The sequence below is a fragment of the Geotrypetes seraphini genome, chromosome 7 (assembly GCF_902459505.1).
Source record: "Geotrypetes seraphini chromosome 7, aGeoSer1.1, whole genome shotgun sequence".
Taxonomy (NCBI): domain Eukaryota; kingdom Metazoa; phylum Chordata; class Amphibia; order Gymnophiona; family Dermophiidae; genus Geotrypetes; species Geotrypetes seraphini.
The window spans coordinates 182,285,610-182,306,415 of NC_047090.1; positions in this window are offsets into that span (position 1 = coordinate 182,285,610).

Consider the following 20,806-nt stretch of genomic DNA (forward strand, 5'->3'; position numbering starts at 1 on the left):
TTTTCACTGCACGGGATGTAATTGCTGTCAGGCAATTTGCAGCCGAGAAGAAAAATGTAGCCCTTGTTTCGACCCTGGAGTGGCCCCGACTTGTTAAAACAAATGACATCATAGCAACGGAGGCAAAACCTTTTCCTTGCTACTTTATGTAATGTAATGTAATGTAATTTATTTCTTATATACCGCTACATCCGTTAGGTTCTAAGCGGTTTACAGAAAATATACATTAAGATTAGAAATAAGAAAGGTACTTGAAAAATTCCCTTACTGTCCCGAAGGCTCACAATCTAACTAAAGTACCTGGAGGGTAATAGAGAAGTGAAAAGTAGAGTTAGAGGAAAAATAAACATTTTAACAAGACAGCATTGATCTAAATACTTTGGAAGGTAGAAGAGAGGAGAGAAAGGAATAGAAGCAGAAGGGGGAGCCGTTGAACAGTAGAATTCTGGAGAAATTTAAATGATAGAAATAGAACAAAACAAAGACAAAAGGCAAAACAATAGATAAGATTAAAGATAAATCATAAGCTGGAAAGAAAAATAAAATAAAACTTTGTCTTCAATCCACGGTTTCAGCGTCAGTGATGAAGTGGAGCAAGTAAGTTTAGGAGGAGCGATTGACGTTTCCAGAAAGGGCTTCTTCAGGGAAGAGACTTGGCAGACTGGCCCAGGATGCCTATGTCTCCTCCCCTGCGATGTTCTCCCATCCATGCATTCCCTTTACTGGTTTTAATTTCTTGTATACTGCCTGCAAGGCCAAAAGCTAGGGATGTAATGCACGGTGAGGCACAGTATGGATTTTGTCCCTGGAGTAGGGTTACCTGGACATGTCCTCTCTTTGGAGGACATGTCTGGGCATCCGGACGGCGGTGTCAGGTCAAAAGCGCGCCGGGACAAAGGCGCGCCCAGACAATTGAGCACAGCGCGTGCCGCCGCGCCGCTCTAAATTACTGTTTTTAGCGCTCCGACGGGGGGGACGTGGGGGGAACCCCCCCACTTTACTTAATAGACATCGCGCCGTGTTGTGGGGGCGTTGGGGGTGGGGTGGGGAGTTGTAACCCCCCACATTTTACTGAAAACTTTACTTTTTCCCTGTTTTTAGGGAAAAAGTTCAGTTTACAGTAAAATGTGGAGGGTTACAACCCCCCAAACCCCCCATAACGCCGGCGCGATGTCTATTAAGTAAACTGGGGGGGTTCCCCAACAAAACCCCCCGTCGGAGCCCCTGAAAACTGTAATTTAGAGCGGCGTGGCGGCGCGCGCGCTTTTGTCTTTCGCGCCGTTGTCTATGAACCCCAGACAGCTTTTTAAACCCGGCCCTTTGTCCGGGTTTAGAAAAGCTTTCAGCTCGGGACCGCGTTAGGCGAGCACGTGCATGTGTGTGGCACCGTCGCATCACACCTGCGCACGCCCTGATGCCTACCCGACGTGGCTCTGAGCACGAGAATAGGTTGAGTGGGCGGGGCCGGGACAGAATGGGGTAGGGGCCATGGTTCCGGATTGTACAGGAGTAAAATCTGGTAGCCCTACCCTGGAGGGCTCGCAATCTGAGTTTTTGTACCTGGGGGAATGGAGAGTTAAGTGACTTGCCCAAGGTCACAAGGAACTTTGGTGGGAAATGACCCTCTGGTTCTCAGTCTGCTGCACTAACCATTAGGCTTCTCCTCCGCTCCATGAAAGGAGGGATAAGTGACTTGCCCAAGGTCACAAGGAACTTTGGTGGGAAATGACCCTCTGGTTCTCAGTCTGCTGCACTAACCATTAGGCTTCTCCTCCGCTCCATGAAAGGAGGGATAAGTGACTTGCCCAAGGTCACAAGGAACTTTGGTGGGAAATGACCCTCTGGTTCTCAGTCTACTGCACTAACCATTAGGCTTCTCCTCCGCTCCATGAAAGGAGGGATAAGTGACTTGCCCAAGGTCACAAGGAACTTTGGTGGGAAATGACCCTCTGGTTCTCAGTCTGCTGCACTAACCATTAGGCTTCTCCTCCGCTCCATGAAAGGAGAGATAAGTGACTTGCCCAAGGTCACAAGGAACTTTGGTGGGAAATGACCCTCTGGTTCTCAGTCTGCTGCACTAACCATTAGGCTTCTCCTCCGCTCCATGAAAGGAGGGATAAGTGACTTGCCCAAGGTCACAAGGAACTTTGGTGGGAAATGACCCTCTGGTTCTCAGTCTGCTGCACTAACCATTAGGCTTCTCCTCCGCTCCATGAAAGGAGGGATAAGTGACTTGCCCAAGGTCACAAGGAACTTTGGTGGGAAATGACCCTCTGGTTCTCAGTCTGCTGCACTAACCATTAGGCTTCTCCTCCGCTCCATGAAAGGAGGGATAAGTGACTTACCTAAGATCGCAAAAATCTGTGGTGGGATTTGAACTGGACTTCCCTGGTTCTCATCCTGCTGTTTTAACCAGAAGCGAAGGTCACCGTTCTCATAACATAGAAAAGATCCAGTCAGGGTGTGAGACACGGAAATAAATATCGAGAGGAGAAAAACAAAGGGAACCTTTTACTCGGCTGAGTTTGGCGCAAATGCACACCTAATGTATAAGGTGACCATACGTCCCGTTTTCAGACCTCCTGTCCCCACAGACAGCTTCGGGACGCCGAAATGTCCCGTTTTCAGGGACAGCGTCCTGAAGCTGTGCTCGGGGACAACGGGACAGGCGATCACTTCCTGTCCCTCCCTGCTGCAAAAAAAAAAAAAAAGCCTCCTCATCTTTCCCCCTGTCTGCTGCTCTTACTACCCTGCCGCTACAGCTGCTAAACCCAACAGGAAGCCTTCTTTCCGACGTCCATTCTGATGTCGGAGAGGACGTTCTGGGCCAGCCAATCGCTGGGGTGGAGCTAGGGTGGGATTGGGGGCGGGACTGACAATTAATAGATGTCCCCTTTTGATGAAAAAAATAAATGGTCGCATTACTAATGTAGCAAAAGTGTCCTAACCCAGGTTGTTCTAAAGTGGTCTGCATTAGTTTTGCCACCTACCTAAGGGCGCCTCCAATACCTAGTGCCGTTCTGCTGTCTAAGGAGGCACTTAATTCCACTATGGGTGTGGTTAACGTCGGAAGAGGCCTTAAGTGCCATTACGCGCCTCTGTAGAGGTGATTCTTGTGGAATGTAGGCCTTTCAAACTCTGGCCTACATTTTTGGCGCCCACCTTTCATGTAGCCACAATTCTGCAAATGGTGCCTTTGGGAGGGGCCTTAGATGTTTGGGTCAATCAGAGCTACGGGGAGAAGGGGAAGGCCCACCATTTTGAAGAGGCAGTCCTGCTGGCCGGAGGGAGTAGGCATCCCTCCGGGCAGCCATCGTAAGCAAGGGGAGAGGGAGGGTGGGGGGGGGGGTTGTCCTCCTCCCTCTCCAACTCCTTTTTTCCCTGCCACAAAGGAGACAGTTCCTGCTCAAAAGAGCTTACAATCTAAACAAACATGAAGAGAAACAGTCAAGGGGAAGGTTAATCTGCTGGCTAGGGTGCTGAGCAGTGGGCAGAGGGGAGTAGGGTTATGCAGTGGCGTAGCGAGGGTAGGAGGCGCACGGAGTAGTGGTGCCCCACCCCCACCCTCCTCTCTGCCCTGCCCCCACCCCTGCTCCTTCCACACCCCTATGCCACACTCGCGCCCTCCGTTCCCATCCCCGCACCTTTTTAGAATCTTCGCCTGCACGAGCAACTACAGTGGCCTGCTTCTCTCGGCCTGGCTCTCTCTGAAATCACTTCCGGGTCGTGGGGAGGCCAGGAAGTGACGTCAGAGGGAAATCCAGCGTGAACAGCAGACCATAGAAGCTGCTGGTGCTGGCACTGATTCCAAAATTGATAAATTTGTAAACTGATGTTTTAGAATCCTGATTGATAAATAGTATATTGTTCTTATAAGTGTGTTTATTTTAGTTGATTTTAACTCATTTTTAATCAATTATATTTTACTTACTGATTTTTAGTTAATTGCATTTTACTCACTGATTGTATAATTTTTATTGTATGTGAACCGCCTAGAACTATGTGGCATGGCGGTATACAAAAATAAAATAATTATTATAATCAATAAATCCCACTAAATAAAGTTCTTGGGCTGTTCGAACCCTGGGCTCCACCATTGTGACAGCTCCTATAGTGGTGACCTGGACTTTTTTCTCTTGAGAACTGATTGCAAATGGGTTTCAGCTGCCAAGTTGTTGTGCAGAAGAGTTAGCATGAGAAGGAAACTCTTTCTTGTTAGGAAGTAACCTGCAGAGCCCTACAACGGGTCTCGTCTCACTGCAGTAAATAAGACCCAGGTGGTACTTGTTTGAAGTATATCCCAGCTGCTAGAATCTAGTACTGTCACTCGATCGAGATAATGTACCCAGATGACGAGGGGAAGCGGTGGAGAGCAAATGGCATGGGAGCTATCCCCAGAAAAAAAAAAAAGGTCCTTTTATCTCCAGATGTAATCTGGCTCACAGGAACGCATTTTAATACTAGGAATATTAGCGCACGTTCTGATAATTGCAAACATCAGGCAGAATCAATCCTTGTTAAGGAACGGTTTTCTGGTTGAACAAATTCTGGATATAATGCGGAGGTTGCCATTGAACTATAAAGGTTTCGCTGACAGTATCTTTCCTTCAACTAGGGTAGGGGTGTCAAACTCAAAACACATAAGGGGCCGAAATCTAAAACACAGGCTAAGCCGCGGGCCGGATTTTTAAAAAAAATTAAGATACCCCCTTTGCTGATGCGTGGGCCCCAGTGCTGGCGGCTGCTCCGATGCTCACAAGACTTCTGTGAGTGTCGGATCAATCATCGCCACCACCAAAATCCACACTGCGCGCCAGCAAAGGAGGGGGTTAGTCTTAGTAGAAGTATAGGGATACAACCTCTCCAACCCCACGCCTGCTCTGGCAGGATACACATTTCAAATCTGACAAAATAGAAAATAATATGATTTTTCCTACCTTTTGTTGTCTGATCATTTTGCTTTAAGTCCCAGTTTCTCTTTCTGATTTTGTCTGTCTTCTAATTCTCTTTCCAGTGTCTGCTGTCCATTTTTTTTCTCCTCTTCTCTCTTGCTCCAGTCCCTGTCTCCAACATATTGATTTTTGCCTTTCAACTTTTCTCTTTTCTGCCTCTGTTCACTCAAATCTTGCCCTCTTTCTCATCCTTCTCCTTTTTATATTTTCAGCTACTTATCAATTTTCCATCTCCAGATCCTACTTCTCTCCCTTTCTCTTCCCAACTGCCCCCATTCCATCTCTTCCCCTGTCTGCCTGCCTCCCTCCCTCCCCCCCCAGATCCACCATTTCTCCCTTTCTCTCCCAACGGTTCTCCTTTCAAGTATCTATTTCCCTCTTTCTCCACACTACCCCAGGTCCAACCTCTCTCCCTTCATCTGACTCTCTTCACAGCCCAGCATGCCTTTCCCTCCAGCGCCAGTCCCTCTCTCCTCACAGCCCTGTGTCTTTCCCTCCAGCGCCAGTTCGATGTTGCCGCCAAGTCGAGGAGTCTGCTGGCCTCAGCGATTCGGCAGTGGTGTACGTGGCTCCCCCTCCTGCTTTTCGCCTGCCGCGTCTGTCTCCAATGATGTGCAACTTCCTGTTTCTGCCCAGGTGGACTGCGGCGGACAGAAGGAAGGAGGGAGAGCCACAGACAACACTGCTGAATCACTGCCGAAGCCGGCAGACTTTTCGGCGTGACGGCGACGTCGGACCAGCGCGGGAGGGAGGACAAGCTGGGCTGTGAAAAGGGGCAGTTCGGGAGCATTGCTGTGGGCCACATGAAAAGGCCAGTCAGGCCAGATTTGGCCCGCGGGCCTTGTGTTTGACACATGTGCTCTAGGGAATCATCTAACCACCAAACAGAGCACAGAGTAAATAATAACATTTCAGTCCCAATAGATTTTCATGAAATTAGAGATTCTTCCTGTTTCAAATCAGAGTTTCCTCAAGTCATCCCGGTGGCCCCACAGGAAATCCATATTGAGCATGCATGGGCTAAATTTGCATTCATCGTGCCTTCAAAGGATGCAAATGAATCTCGTGCACCTCCATTTTGGACATCCTGAGAACCTGAGCGATAGGGGGCACAAAGAAAATCTCTTTCCTCATATGAGAAGAGTTCTGGTCTCTTTTTAATTTTACAAATGGCACCAGTTTGTGATTGACACCCGATTGGCAGAATCCAGCTCTAAAGGCGTTTTAGCGCACACACGAAATTATCGCGAGCTACACCGCGCGGTACGCTTCTAGAATAACGCCAGCTCAACGCTGGCTTTAAGGTCTAGCGTGCGTGGCAATTTAGAGCGTGCTATTCAGCACGTTAAGGCCCTATCACACCTTAGTAAAAGGAGCCCTAAGTGTATAGCCCTCAATGGAGAATACGTTCTTTAACTTAATTTTTTTTTTTTTTTTTACCAAACCTTTCAAACCACCCTCATAAATATTTTGGTATTAACGAGCTCCATTGCGTGATTTTGCATTGTAACAGCTCATTAATGCAAATTGTACCTAAGCATTATCACGAAGCGGGCTTTGTGTGGATGCTCACAGCTGCAAAGTGTACTTTTGGGAGGCGGCACTGTAAAAGTGTTCCTTGCACAAAGAAAACAGCACAAAACACCTGCACATTTGGCATGTTTCTGCATTTTCAGGAATTCCATGTGAAAGGGGGTTTCGCGATGCAGGCTTCTAGGGGGAAACTCAAACAAAAATAACTAGGTCAGTCTGGCAGGCTGCAGAGAGAAAAGTACATAGAAGGGGTCCTAATAGAAAATACGGACAAGGGGGAAACCACTGCTTGCCCTGGATCGGTAACATGGAATGTTGCTACCCCTTGGGGTTCCGGAATCTTTTGTTACTCTTTGGGATTCCGGAATGTTGCTATTCTTTAGAATTCTGAATGGAATGTTGCTACTCCTTGGTGTTCCGGAATGTTGCTATTCTTTAGGATTCTGAATGGAATGTTGCTGCTCCTTGGGGTTCCGGAATCTTTTGTTACTCTTTGGGGTTCCAGAATCTTGCTATTCTTCAGGATTCTGAATGGAATGTTGCTGCTCCTTGGTGTTCCGGAATCTTGCTATTCTTTAGGGTTCTGAATGGAATGTTGCTGCTCCGTGGGGTTCCGGAATCTTTTGTTACTCTTTGGGGTTCCAGAATCTTGCTATTCTTCAGGATTCTGAATGGAATGTTGCTGCTCCTTGGTGTTCCGGAATCTTGCTATTCTTTAGGGTTCTGAATGGAATGTTGCTGCTCCGTGGGGTTCCGGAATCTTTTGTTACTCTTTGGGATTCCGGAATGTTGCTATTCTTTAGGATTCTGAATGGAATGTTGCTGCTCCTTGGTGTTCCGGAATGTTGCTATTCTTTAGGGTTCTGAATGGAATGTTGCTGCTCCTTGGGGTTCCGGAATCTTTTGTTACTCTTTGGGGTTCCAGAATCTTGCTATTCTTCAGGATTCTGAATGGAATGTTGCTGCTCCTTGGTGTTCCGGAATCTTGCTATTCTTTAGGGTTCTGAATGGAATGTTGCTGCTCCGTGGGGTTCCGGAATCTTTTGTTACTCTTTGGGGTTCCAGAATTTTGCTATTCTTCAGGATTCTGAATGGAATGTTGCTGCTCCTTGGGGTTCTGGAATCTTTTTTCACTCTTTGGGATTCCAGAATCTTGCTAATCTTTGGGATTCTGAATGGAATTTTGCTTCTCTTTGGGGTTTGGCCACCGTGAGAATGGACTACTGGGCTTGATGGGCCATTGGTCTGACCCAGTAAGGCTATTCTTATATTCCTTGTTGTTCGGGTAGGTTAACAGCAGTCAGTTTGTGCGGACAGATGCAAGGGATGAATAATTCAGATGAAACATATGGTGTTTATAAACTGTTGTTGCTGATCCCATAATACAGTAGCTAGTGGTCAAGTTCCTAAGTGATTACTTCAACGGAATTACACTGTATTACTTAAATAAAGCTGCATCCACTTGCTTCTTTGATATCTACCTCCAACATGCATTATTCATGGGGAAAAGGGAGATAAGGTGTGCCAGGGATCAGAAGAATTGTAGGACTGGGTTGAGTAGGAGCTGGAGGAGGGGCCGCGGATGCTTTTGGCTTAAACTACGGATATTAAGTGTACTATTATAACTTTGTGATCCAATGTGATGGCCTCTCCATTCTTAAGAGGAAGAGACGCAAAGCAAACCTCATCCATACATCACTTTCAAGACAGACACAGGAGAGAGAACAGCTATTAATCATGCTTTATGCCTCTCATATTCCCCGATCTTTCTAGCACTGATGCTGGTGACATTTAATTTACAGTCTAAATCGTAAATGCCATATGGTTTCCTTCCATTAAGAACAATCATCCTAAAAGCTTCCTATGGTTACTTTACTAGTTGAGGTGATGGAAAGGATCAACCTCATGCCATCTTGTATAGCGTATATTTTGCTATAGTAAGGCTGATAACTGAATCCAGATTTGCAGGATAGGGTCGATCCAGGCCTGGGATTACCCCAGTTGCATGCTGAGACTTGGAGTTTCACTTTTCTTAGGGAATGCAATGTGGAAATCGGAATACAAGTCCTTGCATGCAATCGGGTAAACCCAGTGCCTGCATTGAGGGCATCTGTTCTGCAACTCTCTTTTTTTGTTTCCCGTTGTTCGACATTCACTGCTGTCTTGTTGGATTCCTTTTCTTTTGTTGACTTTTAGTTATGTGGTGCATAAATATTTTTATATCTTGCATAATTTGTTTTTTTCATATGCATGATTAATAATATTTTCTCTTATGCTTTATTACTTGCCAGCTATGGTTTTATATGTTGGCTACCCTTGAACTTAATATTGGAAACAAATTCTCTGAAATGTATAATAACAAACCCCTAACTTCCATTAACTTGAGAACTTTTTCATTCCATTGCTATACAAGGTCTTCAGAAAGTTGCAGGACAGCTGGAATTGTGCACCAATGGAAAGTTCTTTTCAGATGTGCTAGGCAGTGTTGAGTAGCTTGAAACCTCACGAGTAACCTCCTTTTCTCTGTTTGTTGATATCTGTTTTTGTCTCAGAACTACAGCAGTTTTTGTAGTGTTTTCGTGATTGGCTATTTTTCATCATGTGTGACCTCAATGAGCAGCGCTATAACACTAAGTTCTGTTTTAAATTGGGTAAGAACACTATAGAAACTTATGAAATGTTGAAAGTGGCTTATGGGGAACATGTCATGAGTCGTGGAAGATGTTTTGAATGGTATTCATGCTTCAAAAGTGGTCGTGAATCAGTGGAAGATGATTTGCGAACTGGAAGACCATCAACGTCAACTGATGATCATGTTGATCAAGTGAGAGCTCCTGTGCGCACATATTGGCGATTAACTGTTAGGGAATTGGCAGAGGAATGCAACATCTCCATTGGTTCATGCCACAACATTCTAACAGAGAAGTTGGAGATGTCTCGCATTGTGGCAAAGTCTGTTCCAAGGTTGATGACCGATGACCAGAAGAACAGCTGCAAAAAACACAATAATAGTTCTTCCCCAGCCATCTTACTCTCCTGACTTGACCCCTGCTGACTTCTTCTTGTTTCCTAAACTGAAAGGAAAGTAATTCAACACCATTGAAGACATAAAGCAAGATTCTAGAAGTGGAAATGTCATTGGGAAAAGTATCCAGGCACAGTAGAACCCACTCACTTTTCACACACTCACCATCCAAAAATGTCAAACGAGAACTATATGACAACCTAATAGCCACCAAAGCAGCTAAACTGGACAGACAAATCACCATTCTGTTGTCATCGAATACAGACTACAAAACCTTCAAGAAAGATACTAAAACCCTACTCTTCAAAAAATACATAAAACCTATCTAATACGACCAGTTCCTACCTAAACCCCACCTACACCCCCTACCTAAACCCCACTCTACACCCTTAATATACTCTAATATGCTTCTAACTACCCAACTAATACTAAAATGCCTCCATTTACCCAACACTTCAGATCTCGACAACTCTTTGGTAATTCTTATTACCCAACACTTATCACCTTAAGATCTCGACAACTCTTTGGCAATTCTTATGTAACTCTTATGGCATCTCTTATGCTATTCCTGTAAACTTTTATGTAATCCACCTTGAACCACAAGGTATTGGCGGAATACAAATCATTAATGTAATGTAATGTAATATATATGTAGGGAAGGGGAGTACTTTGAAATGGACCCAATGGAATAAGTTGTAAGATTGTTTAATAAAGTTTTATAAAATTAGTCCTGGAGCCTTTTGAACAGACCTCATATATGCAACAATTTCATAGTTTCTTTGTTAGCTTGTATTTCATAAAATAGAAAAATAAAATTATATTTAGGTGTCAAGAAGTTGTTCATGACCAGTCTCTCTTCCCCTCTGTCAACTGGCTGTTGTAATGATGCAAGAAAAGTTAGGGTTTTCCAAGTGTTAAATAACATTTTTGTGTTAAGCTTTTGATGAACTACGACTTGTAATAAAGCCCACTATTTATTACCGTAAATACTCGAATATAAGTTGATCTGAGTATAAGACAAGGTATGGTTTCCCCCTCCCCCAAAAGGAGGAAAAAAGGTTGACTCGAATATAAGATGGGGGGAGGGTTAATATTCATATGCCCTGCCACCAGGATCTGCCCTTCATCCCTCCCCACTGCCAGGCTCTGCACTCAGTCCCCCCTCACATCCTGAAAGACTCTGCACCTAGGCCCCCTCCCTCCCTAACCTGCCAGGCTCTGCACCCAGGCCCCCTCCCTCCCTTGCCAGGCTCTCCACCGTGTCCCCCCTCCCTTCCAGGCTCTGCACCCATCCCCCTTCCTCCCTGACCTGCCAGGCTCTCCACTCTGTCCCCCCTCTCTTCCTGCCAGGCACTGCATCCAGCCCCCCTCCCTGCTCTGTACCCTGTTCCCCCCTTTCTCGATGCTCTGCAGGCCTCCAATGAGCCTGCACTATGATCATGTGGAGCCATGAAACTTACAAGTTATTCCCCACTTTTTGTTTCATGTCACATAATTGAAACAAAAAGTGTCAAGAAAAGTGGGGAATAACTTGTAAGTTTCATGGCTCCACATCATTCTCTTCTTGGTTGGGCTGAGAACTTTGTAGCAGCCCCTCGTAACTGGCCATAGGTTGGAGAATGAAAACTTATATAGTCTTATGTATCTTCTAAGCTTGGCCGGTTACGTCTGAATATCAGGACATAACTGGAGTCTGACCTGGAACACCCTCGATATAACCAGCTTGAAGTTCTATATTAACCAATCATTTTCAGAAGCACAAAATTACCAGATAACCACGAGCATGTGAGTTAAGTAGTCAGCGGCTGTTCACAGTCTGTTAACTTACTTTGAATGTTGGCCAATAAAGCACATTTAATGAAATGTGTTGACCTGTGGGCAGTTAGTGCTGTGAAACTATGGCTTTTTAATTCAATAAATTCTAGCCACCATATTTTTGATCAGCAGCAGTCTCTGAGGTTGATAGTGTGGAAGACTATAGTAAAGAAAATTACAGTAATCTAACCTAATACATGAATTAAAATAGCCAAAATTTCATGTAGCCACAAAATAAAAAAAACCACAAAGCACACTGTATGCAGAGAAAATATTAATTATTTATGTTTTGGCTTTTTTTCAAAGAGATCAAGGTAGATGACTTTAAAATATGCAATGTCACCTCAGCAACAACTATAGAAAAATAGACAAATATAGTGCAAAATATAGATCGCAGATTATACATTCTCAAAACTGACACATTTCTATCACTAAATTGAAAATAAAATCATTTTTCCTACCTTTGTTGTCTGGTGATTTCATGAGTCTCTGATTGCACTTCCTTCTGACTGTGCATCCAATATTTTTTTTCTTTCTTTCTTTCTGCCTCCTGCATGTTTCCTATCTTCCAGACCTCACTTCATTCCCCAACCAACATCTCTCTCTGTCCATCCATGAGTCCAACTTTTCTTCCTCTCTCCTCCACCCCTATTGGCAATATGTCTTCCTTTCTCTCTCTTTCTCTCACTGTCCATCTGTCTTGAGAGATCCAGGCATCTCTCCTACCCCTGTACTGCCATATCCAAATTTTTTTCCTCTCTCATCCCCTGGATCATGTGCAGCATTTTTCACCACTGCCCTCTGCCCACCACCACTGCCCACCAGCCTATCACCTCTCTCCAGCACAATGCCACATTTCTCCCTCCATCACTATGTCCAACATTCCTCTCCCTTGCAGCCCCTTCAATCTGTTCCTCCGTTCCCTTTCCACCATTATATCCAACATTTCTCCCTCTCATCCTTCTAACCCCCGTGCATCTCTACCTCTCTTTTTTCTCTCTCTATGCCCAATTTTCCTCCTTCCTTTCCTCGTGTGCACCATTTCTTTCCCTCTCACTCACATATTCATGCCCAACAATTCTCCCTTTCTGTTCCCTCCCTCCTATGTTCCAAGTTAGTGCCCCCTTACACCCTCCCATCTGTGTCCCATGTTCATGCTCCTCCCTTCCTTTTCTGTGTCAAGCTTGTGCCCCCCTCCCCACCTTCCAGCCTTTGTCCGAAAATTATGCCTCTCCCATGGCCCATGTTCCTTCCCCTCCCCCTTCCTTTCTCCCTTTGTCCCAGAAAAATCATGTCCCCTTACTTATTCGAGCCACACTCGCTCCTTTTGCCTTCAGTGGTACTTGTTGCAAGCAGCGCTTCACACACTGCATGTGGCTGACCCACAAGCCTTCCCTCTGTCAGCTCTGATGGAGAGAAGGTTTCCAGGTTAGCTATGTGCAGTATGTGAACAGCTGCCTGTATGAAGTGCCGCTGAAGGCAGAAGGAGTAAATGTAGCTCGAACAAGGTAACTGGGACACCCTGCCCTCCCCCACCTCACCCCCACCCCCACTGACCTGGAAGGCTTTCCTCTGATGTCATCTCTGACATCGGAGGGTAACCCTCAGGGTTGGCTTCGATGGAGAGGGATGGGCAGGAAGGAGAGATCCCCAGTGTCAGATTCAGTGGGCGGATGGAGGACAGGAAGGAGGGCTCCCTGGTGGCAGCTTCGGCGGGTAAGCAGGCAATATTCTTGGCGGTGGCCAGTGCCGCGGACCCCCAACAATCGGCTCACATACCCCCAAAGATACACTTACAGTGTGTTGAATAACACTGATCTAGGGCAATATTCTTCAACCGCCAGTCCGCCGGTCCGCAGAAATTTCCTGCCGGTCAACAGGGCCGGCACATGCATCCAGGCCCAAGACATTGTTCTTCAGCCGCCGGTCCGCAGTACGATTGATGTGGCATTATCTTCGGGCAGGTTCCCTCTTCCTCAGTACCGCAGTGCACAAAGCCACAGGCAGCGGCTCCTACGCGCGTCCCCTGAACCGGAAGCCTTCTCTCTGACATCGCAATGTGCTTCCAGGTGAGGCACGGGACGCGCAAGGAGCTACTGCCCATGGCTTTGTGCACTAAAGCAGTAAGGAAGAGGGAACCAGACTGAAGATAACACCATGGGCAGCATAAAATGGCCAGGCAGGAGCAGGCCCAGAAGTTAAGGCACAGAATGGAGGGAGGGAAACAACAAAGGTAAGGGGAATGGTTTTATTTTTGAATTTACTGATTGAATTGTGTCAATTTTGAGAATTTTCATCTGCTGTCTATATTATGCACTGTTCAGGAAGAAATGAATTTGTTTCTTTTCTTCTGGGGTTGTACTGCATGCAGGTCTTAGGGTTTGTTTGTATATATTAGTATTTTTAGGTTTTGGTCCCGTATTTGCATAGGGTTATCTGTGTTCTCATAGGATTTAGAAACATAGAAACATAGAAAAAAGCAGCAGAAAAGGGCTATAGCCCACCAAGTCTGCCCATTCCAAGTATCCCCTTCCCTGAATTTACTCCCTTAAAGATCCCACGTGAGTATCCCATTTTCTCTTAAAATCCGTCATGCTGCTGGCCTTTATCACCTTGAGTGGGAGTCTGTTCCAATGATCCACTACTCTTTCGGTGAAGAAGTACTTCCTGGAGTCGCCATGAAACTTCCCTCCCCTGATCTTCAGCGGATGCCCTCTGGTGGTCGAGGGTCCCATGAGCCAGAAGATATCATCTTCTGACTCGATGCGTCCCGTGATGTACTTATATGTTTCAATCATATCTCCCCGTTCTCTTCTTTCCTCAAGTGAGTACAGCCGCAATTTTTTAAATCTTTCTTCATACGTGAGATCCTTGAGCCCCAAGACCATCCTGGTGGCCATTCGCTGAACCGACTCGATCCTCAGCACGTCCTTTCGGTAGTGTGGTCTCCAAAACTGAACACAGTACTCCAAGTGAGGCCTCACCATGGCTCTGTACAACGGCATCATAACTTCAGGTCTCCTGCTGACGAAACCTCTGCGGATACACCCCATCATTTGTCTTGCCCTGGAGGAAGCCTTCTCCACTTGATTGGCAACCTTCATGTCCTCACTAATGATCACCCCTAGGTCGCGTTCCGCCGTGGTCCTAACCAAGGTCTCACCATTTAGTACATAAGTTCTACGCGGGTTTCTCTTACCCAGGTGCATTATCTTGCATTTTTTAGCATTGAAGCCTAGCTGCCAAGTAGTTGACCATTGTTCCAGCAACAGTAGGTTGTGTGTCATATTATCAGGTAATAAGCTTTTGCCTACTATGTTGCAAAGTTTGGCGTCGTCGGCGAACAGTGATACCATTCCTCTAAGTCCTTGCGTCATATCTCTTATGAATAAGTTAAATAGAATCGGGCCCAGGACCGAGCCCTGCGGCACTCCACTGATCACGTCCGATGCTTCGGATGGGGTACCGTTCACCACCACCTTCTGAAGTCTACCGCTCAGCCAATCCCCAACCCATGTAGTTAGAGTGTCTCCTAATCCTATCGATTTCAGCTTGTTCAGTAATCTTCGATGAGGGACGCTATCAAATGCTTTACTGAAGTCCAAATATACCACGTCCAGTGACTCTCCGGCGTCCAGTTGTCTACTAACCCAGTCAAAAAAGCTAATCAGATTAGATTGGCAGAATCTACCCTGGGTGAACCCGTGTTGGTGTGGATCACGCAGTTTTTCTTCATCTAGGATTGTGTCAAGATTCTGTTTGATCAGTGTTTCCATGAGTTACACACTATAGACGTGAGACTCACTGGTCTGTAGTTTGCTGTCTCTGTCCTGCAGCCCTTTTTGTGGAGTGGGATTACGTTGGCGGTTTTCCAGTCCAAGGGGACCCTTCCTGTGCTTAGGGAAAGATTGAAAAGAACAGATATTGGTTCTGCCAGGACTTCCCTTAACTCCCTGAGCATTCTGGGGTGTAGGTTATCCGGTCCCATGGCTTTGTTTACTTTGATTCTTGATAGTTCGTCATAGACACTACTGGGCGTAAATTCGAAATCTTGAAACGGGTCTTTCTGGTTATCTCCCGTCTGCAGTTGTGAACCAGCTCCCGGCGCTTCGCGGGTGAACAGTGTGCTTTGTGTAGTTTAATTTTGTGGTTAATAAGATTATATTGTGTGTGTATATATGAAAAATGAATGGAAAAAATGGTGTTACAATTAGTACTATTATGGGGGCGGGGTCTGAGGCGGAGATTGGATGAAGATGGGCGGGGCCTGGTCCACAACTTAGCCCAGTGTTCTTCAAGAACTGCTGGTCCATGGACCGGTGCTGGTCCACAAAATAATTCTTTCATTTCCGCCGGTCCATAGGTGTCAAAAAGTTGAAGAACACTGATCTAGGGTATATCTCTTCAACTCCTTCTACTGCCACATCCAACATCTCTCTCTCTCCTATCCCCTGGATTGTGTGCCGCATCTTTCGCCCCTGCCCACCAGCCCGATGCCCAACATTTCTCCTTCTATCACCCCTCTCCAGCTCCATGCCACATCTCTTCCTCCATTCCCTCCACCACCATATTCAACATTCCTCCCTCATGCATCCCTTGCATCTGTCTCACTATTCTCTCTCCATCACCACATCCAACATTTATTCATGCTCCTTCTATCCTTCCTTTGTCCCAAGTTCATGCTCCCTTCCTTCCTTCTGTTCCCCATTTCCTCCCGTGTCCCAGCGTGCTCCTCTCTCTCCTTCCTGTGACACAATGTACCTCTTTTCCTCCCTCCCTTCTGTGTCTCAAGTTCATGCCCCCTCCCAAGGGTGTGTACCTGGGTTCTGGATGGCTCTAAAATATTCAAGTAGGCCTCCTCCGTCTTCTTTCCAGCTGCACTTCTTTCTTCAGAAAGCCACAGGCAGCAGCTGCAGAGTATGTCCAGAGCTCCTGGTATGCAATTATTGTTTTCATCAAAAAGGGACATCTATTAATTGTCAGTCCTGCCCTAGCCCCACCCCAATCTTGCCCCCGATTTCTTCCATTCATTTTTCATGTACACATAATATCTTATTAATTCATAACGGTAACCATAAAATTTTTTTAAAAAACCCACAAAACACACTATACGCAGAGAAAATGTTAATTATCATTTATATTTGGGGGGGGCTCAAAGATGTCAAGGCAGATGACTTTAAAATATGCAATGTCACCTCAATAACTATAGAAAAACAGACAAATATAGTGCAAAATATAGACAGCAGATATAAATTCTCAAAACTGACACATTTTGATCACTAAATTTTAGAATGGCAGCTGCATGTAGTCCAACCATTAAAGAATCCATGCTCTAATGCTATTTTATGCACATTATTTGGTCATTTTCTTTCATTTATATTAGAGAATGACACAGGGACAAATTTCTCCCCATTCCCATTGGAACTCAATTTCCCCATCCCGCCCCACACGGTTTGTCATTGTCCCTGCCGCATCCTGTAAGCTCTGCCTTAACCGCACAAACCTCGAACGCTTATGATTTTACAGTGTTTGAGGCTTGTGCAGATGAGGACGGAGCTTAGGTATTGGTGGAATGAGGCATTATGACATCACAATCTGAGCTCTAGAATGTTGCTACTTAGGATTTTAAAGTGTTTGAGGCTTGTGCAGATGAGGACGGAGCTTAGGCATTGGTGGAATGAGGCATTATGACATCACAATCTGAGCTCTAGAATGTTGCTACTTAGGATTTTAAAGTGTTTGAGGCTTGTGCAGATGAGGACGGAGCTTAGGTATTGGTGGAATGAGGCATTATGACATCACAATCTGAGCTCTAGAATGTTGCTACTTAGGATTTTAAAGTGTTTGAGGCTTGTGCAGATGAGGACGGAGCTTAGGCATTGGTGGAATGAGGCATTATGACATCACAATCTGTGCTCTAGAATGTTGCTACTTAGGATTTGAAAGTGTTTGAGGCTTGTGCAGATGAGGACGGAGCTTAAGCATTGGTGGAATGAGGCATTATGACATCACAATCTGAGCTCTAGAATGTTGCTACTTAGGATTTGAAAGTGTTTGAGGCTTGTGCAGATGAGGACGGAGCTTAGGCATTGGTGGAATGAGGCATTATGACATCACAATCTGAGCTCTAGAATGTTGCTACTTAGGATTTGAAAGTGTTTGAGGCTTGTGCAGATGAGGACTGAGCTTAGATATTGGTGGAATGAGGCATTATGACATCACAATCTGAGCTCTAGAATGTTGCTACTTAGGATTTGAAAGTGTTTGAGGCTTGTGCAGATGAGGACTGAGCTTAGATATTGGTGGAATGAGGCATTATGACATCACAATCTGAGCTCTAGAATGTTGCTACTTATGATGTGAAAGTGCTTGAGGCTTGTGCAGATGAGGACGGAGCTTAGGCATTGGTGGAATGAGGCATTATGACATCACAATCTGTGCTCTAGAATGTTGCTACTTAGGATTTGAAAGTGTTTGAGGCTTGTGCAGATGAGGACGGAGCTTAGGCATTGGTGGAATGAGGCATTATGACATCACAATCTGAGCTCTAGAATGTTGCTGCTTAGGATTTGAAAGTGTTTTGAGGCTTGTGTAGATGAGGACGGAGCTTCCAGGGATGGGGCAGGGACAGGAAAAGAACTTGCAGGGACTGGAAAGGAAATGAGTTCCCATGGTAACGGGGAAAAATTTTCCCCGTGTCATTCTCTAATTTATATCTATCTATATCTTAATATATGTAACATATATAAAACACTACCATCTTTTTCTACAGCACGGTCAACATGTACTTAGCTGTATAATCTATATAATGATACAGTCAATGGCCATTGTGAGTTCTACATGTCTGGCCCAAAGAACCTGAGGTTTGTGAGAGGCCACTAAAAAGTTCTCAGCCCAACCAACAAAGTTCAAAGCCAAACTCCATCGAGTCTATCTTCCATTTTTTTCATTCCGTATTTTACTGACAGAATGAAAAAAAAAACTGGAGAATCGCTGAACTAAGGGCTCCTTTTACTAAGCTGCGCTAGCGGTTTTAGCGCGCGCTGCATTGCCGCATTGAGCTGGCATTAGTTCTTGGCGCTTAGCACGGGGTTAGCGCGCGGGGCAATGCAGCGCGTGCTAAAAACTCTAGCGCACCTTAATAAAAGTATATTGCCCTTGATGGAGGCTGCCCCAACTTTGTTGGTTGGGTCAAGAACATAAGAATTGCCGCTGCTGGGTTAGACCTGTGGTCCATCGTGCCCAGCAGTCCACTCCCGCGGTGGCCCTCAGGTCAAAGACCAGCATCCTAACTGAGACCAGCCCTACCTGTGTACGTTCTGGTTCAGTAGGAACTTGTCTAACTTTGTCTTGAATCCCTGGATGGTGTTTTCCCCTATAACAGACTCCGGAAGAGTGTTCCAGTTTTCCACCACTCTCTGGGTGAAGAAGAACTTCCTTATGTTTGTACGGAATCTATCCCCTTTTAACTTTAGAGAGTGCCCTCTCGTTCTCCTACCTTGGAGAGGGTGAACAACCTGTCTTTATCTACTAAGTCTATTCCCTTCAGTACCTTGAATGTTTCGATCATGTCCCCTCTCAATCTTCTCTGTTCGAGGGAGAAGAGGCCCAGTTTCTCTAATCTTTTGCTGTTAAGCAGCTCCTCCAACCCCTTAACCATCTTAGTTGCTCTTCTCTGGACCCTTTCAAGTAGTACCGTGTCCTTCTTCATGTACGGCAACCAGTGCTGGACGCAGTACTCCAGGTGAGAGCGCACCATGGCCCGGTACAGCGGCATGATAACCTTCTCCGATCTGTTCGTGAGAACTTTTCTGCAGCCCCTCATAAGAAGATTTATGATAGTTGCCCGAAAGGAGACAATCCATGCTTCCAGTGCCATTTATTATGTAAAGCTCATGCTCATGTGTGGCCTTGACTGATGTCATGCTTAAAAACATTACTTCTGTACAACTGAGGGAAAATATCATTCCTAATTCCGAAGCTAAACAGAAGTGATCTGTGAGGTAAACTTAAAATAAGAAACCTTCTCAGTAAGTGGTTATAAGAAATATATGTTTATCACAGTTTGACAGCCATAATAAACTGGAAGTGACATTGGAAGAGGCAAAATCAGAGCCGTGAGTGATTAGACCAGATGTGAGCTCCACAAAAAAATAAAACTCATATTCCTGACAGCCCTGCTTGAAGAGGATGGGGTGGGGGTGGAGGGGTCTTTTCCTTAAAGAAGGAGGGGGATTCCTCTGGACTATCTGGAGGACACATGAATAAACAAGAGGGGAGGCCATCGCAAATCGTGAGAAAGAAAACAAGAGAGGGTAGCACGTGGGGTTTGAAGCCCAGCACCCTGCCTGGGGTTCAGGATACGAGGGTCGGGCCAGACTGACATGTGCAGAGAGATTGTGTCGTCAGGGCAAACAAAAATAAAAAAATCAAAGCAATGATTAAAGACATATCCACTTCCTGGAATTTTGTGGACCAAAGAAAGAATAAATAAATAGGGGGGGAAAAAAAGGCCACGCTACCCGGAATGATGTTTCAAGTTGTATTATCACTTTTATTTTTTTTTTTTTAATCAAAATTTGAGAACAGTGTAAAAAGCAGGAACATGAGTTCCTCTTATTTTTTCCCCCACATGAAAAAGTTCTAGTAACATCAGATGGTACTACCACTACTACTTATCACTTATATAGCACTAAAAGGCGTACACAGAGCTGTACATTTTGACATTTACTGACGGTCCCTGCTCGGAAGAGCTTACAATCTAACTTGGGCAGATAGACATGACATATAGGGTTGGGGATGCAGAACCCAAGGTGAGTGGAGTTAGGAGTCGAAAGCACTCTCCAAGAGGTGGGCTGACATTTATAGATTGTCCCTGTTCAGACGAGCTTACCATGTAACTTGGACAGACAGACATGACATATAGGGTTGGGGATGCAGAACCCAAGGTGAGAGGAGTTAGGAGTCGAAAGCACTCTCCAAGAGGTGGGCTTTTATCTGGGCCATGAACACTGCCAGAGATAGAGTCCTTTGGAGGGATTCAGGTAGCTTTTTCCAAGCATATGGTGCAGCAAGGCAGAAGGAATAGAGTCTGGAATTGGCAGCTGAAGAGAAGGGCACAGGTAGGAGGGACTTACCAGCTGAGTGGAGCTCACGGGAGGGAACATAGAGGGCGATAAGTAAAGAGAGAGAGTGAGGGGCAGCTGAGTGAGTGCATTTGTAGTTTAGTAAGAGGAGTTTGAATTGTATTCGGAAGCAGATGGGAAGCCAACGAAGTGACTTTAGGAGAGGGGTAATGTGAGCTCATCAGAGGAAAGGCCTTGCCAGGGCTGGTCGTGAGAAGCCTGTTGTGAGGCTGTCTCCTGCTGACCGGCTGTGGTCGGGTAAGGAAAAGAGAAAAGGAAGGAGCTAGAGAGTTCGCAGCCCAGGACCGCCATTCGCCTCCACCACCCCGGGGCCCGAGGGAAGGAGGAAGGCCTTG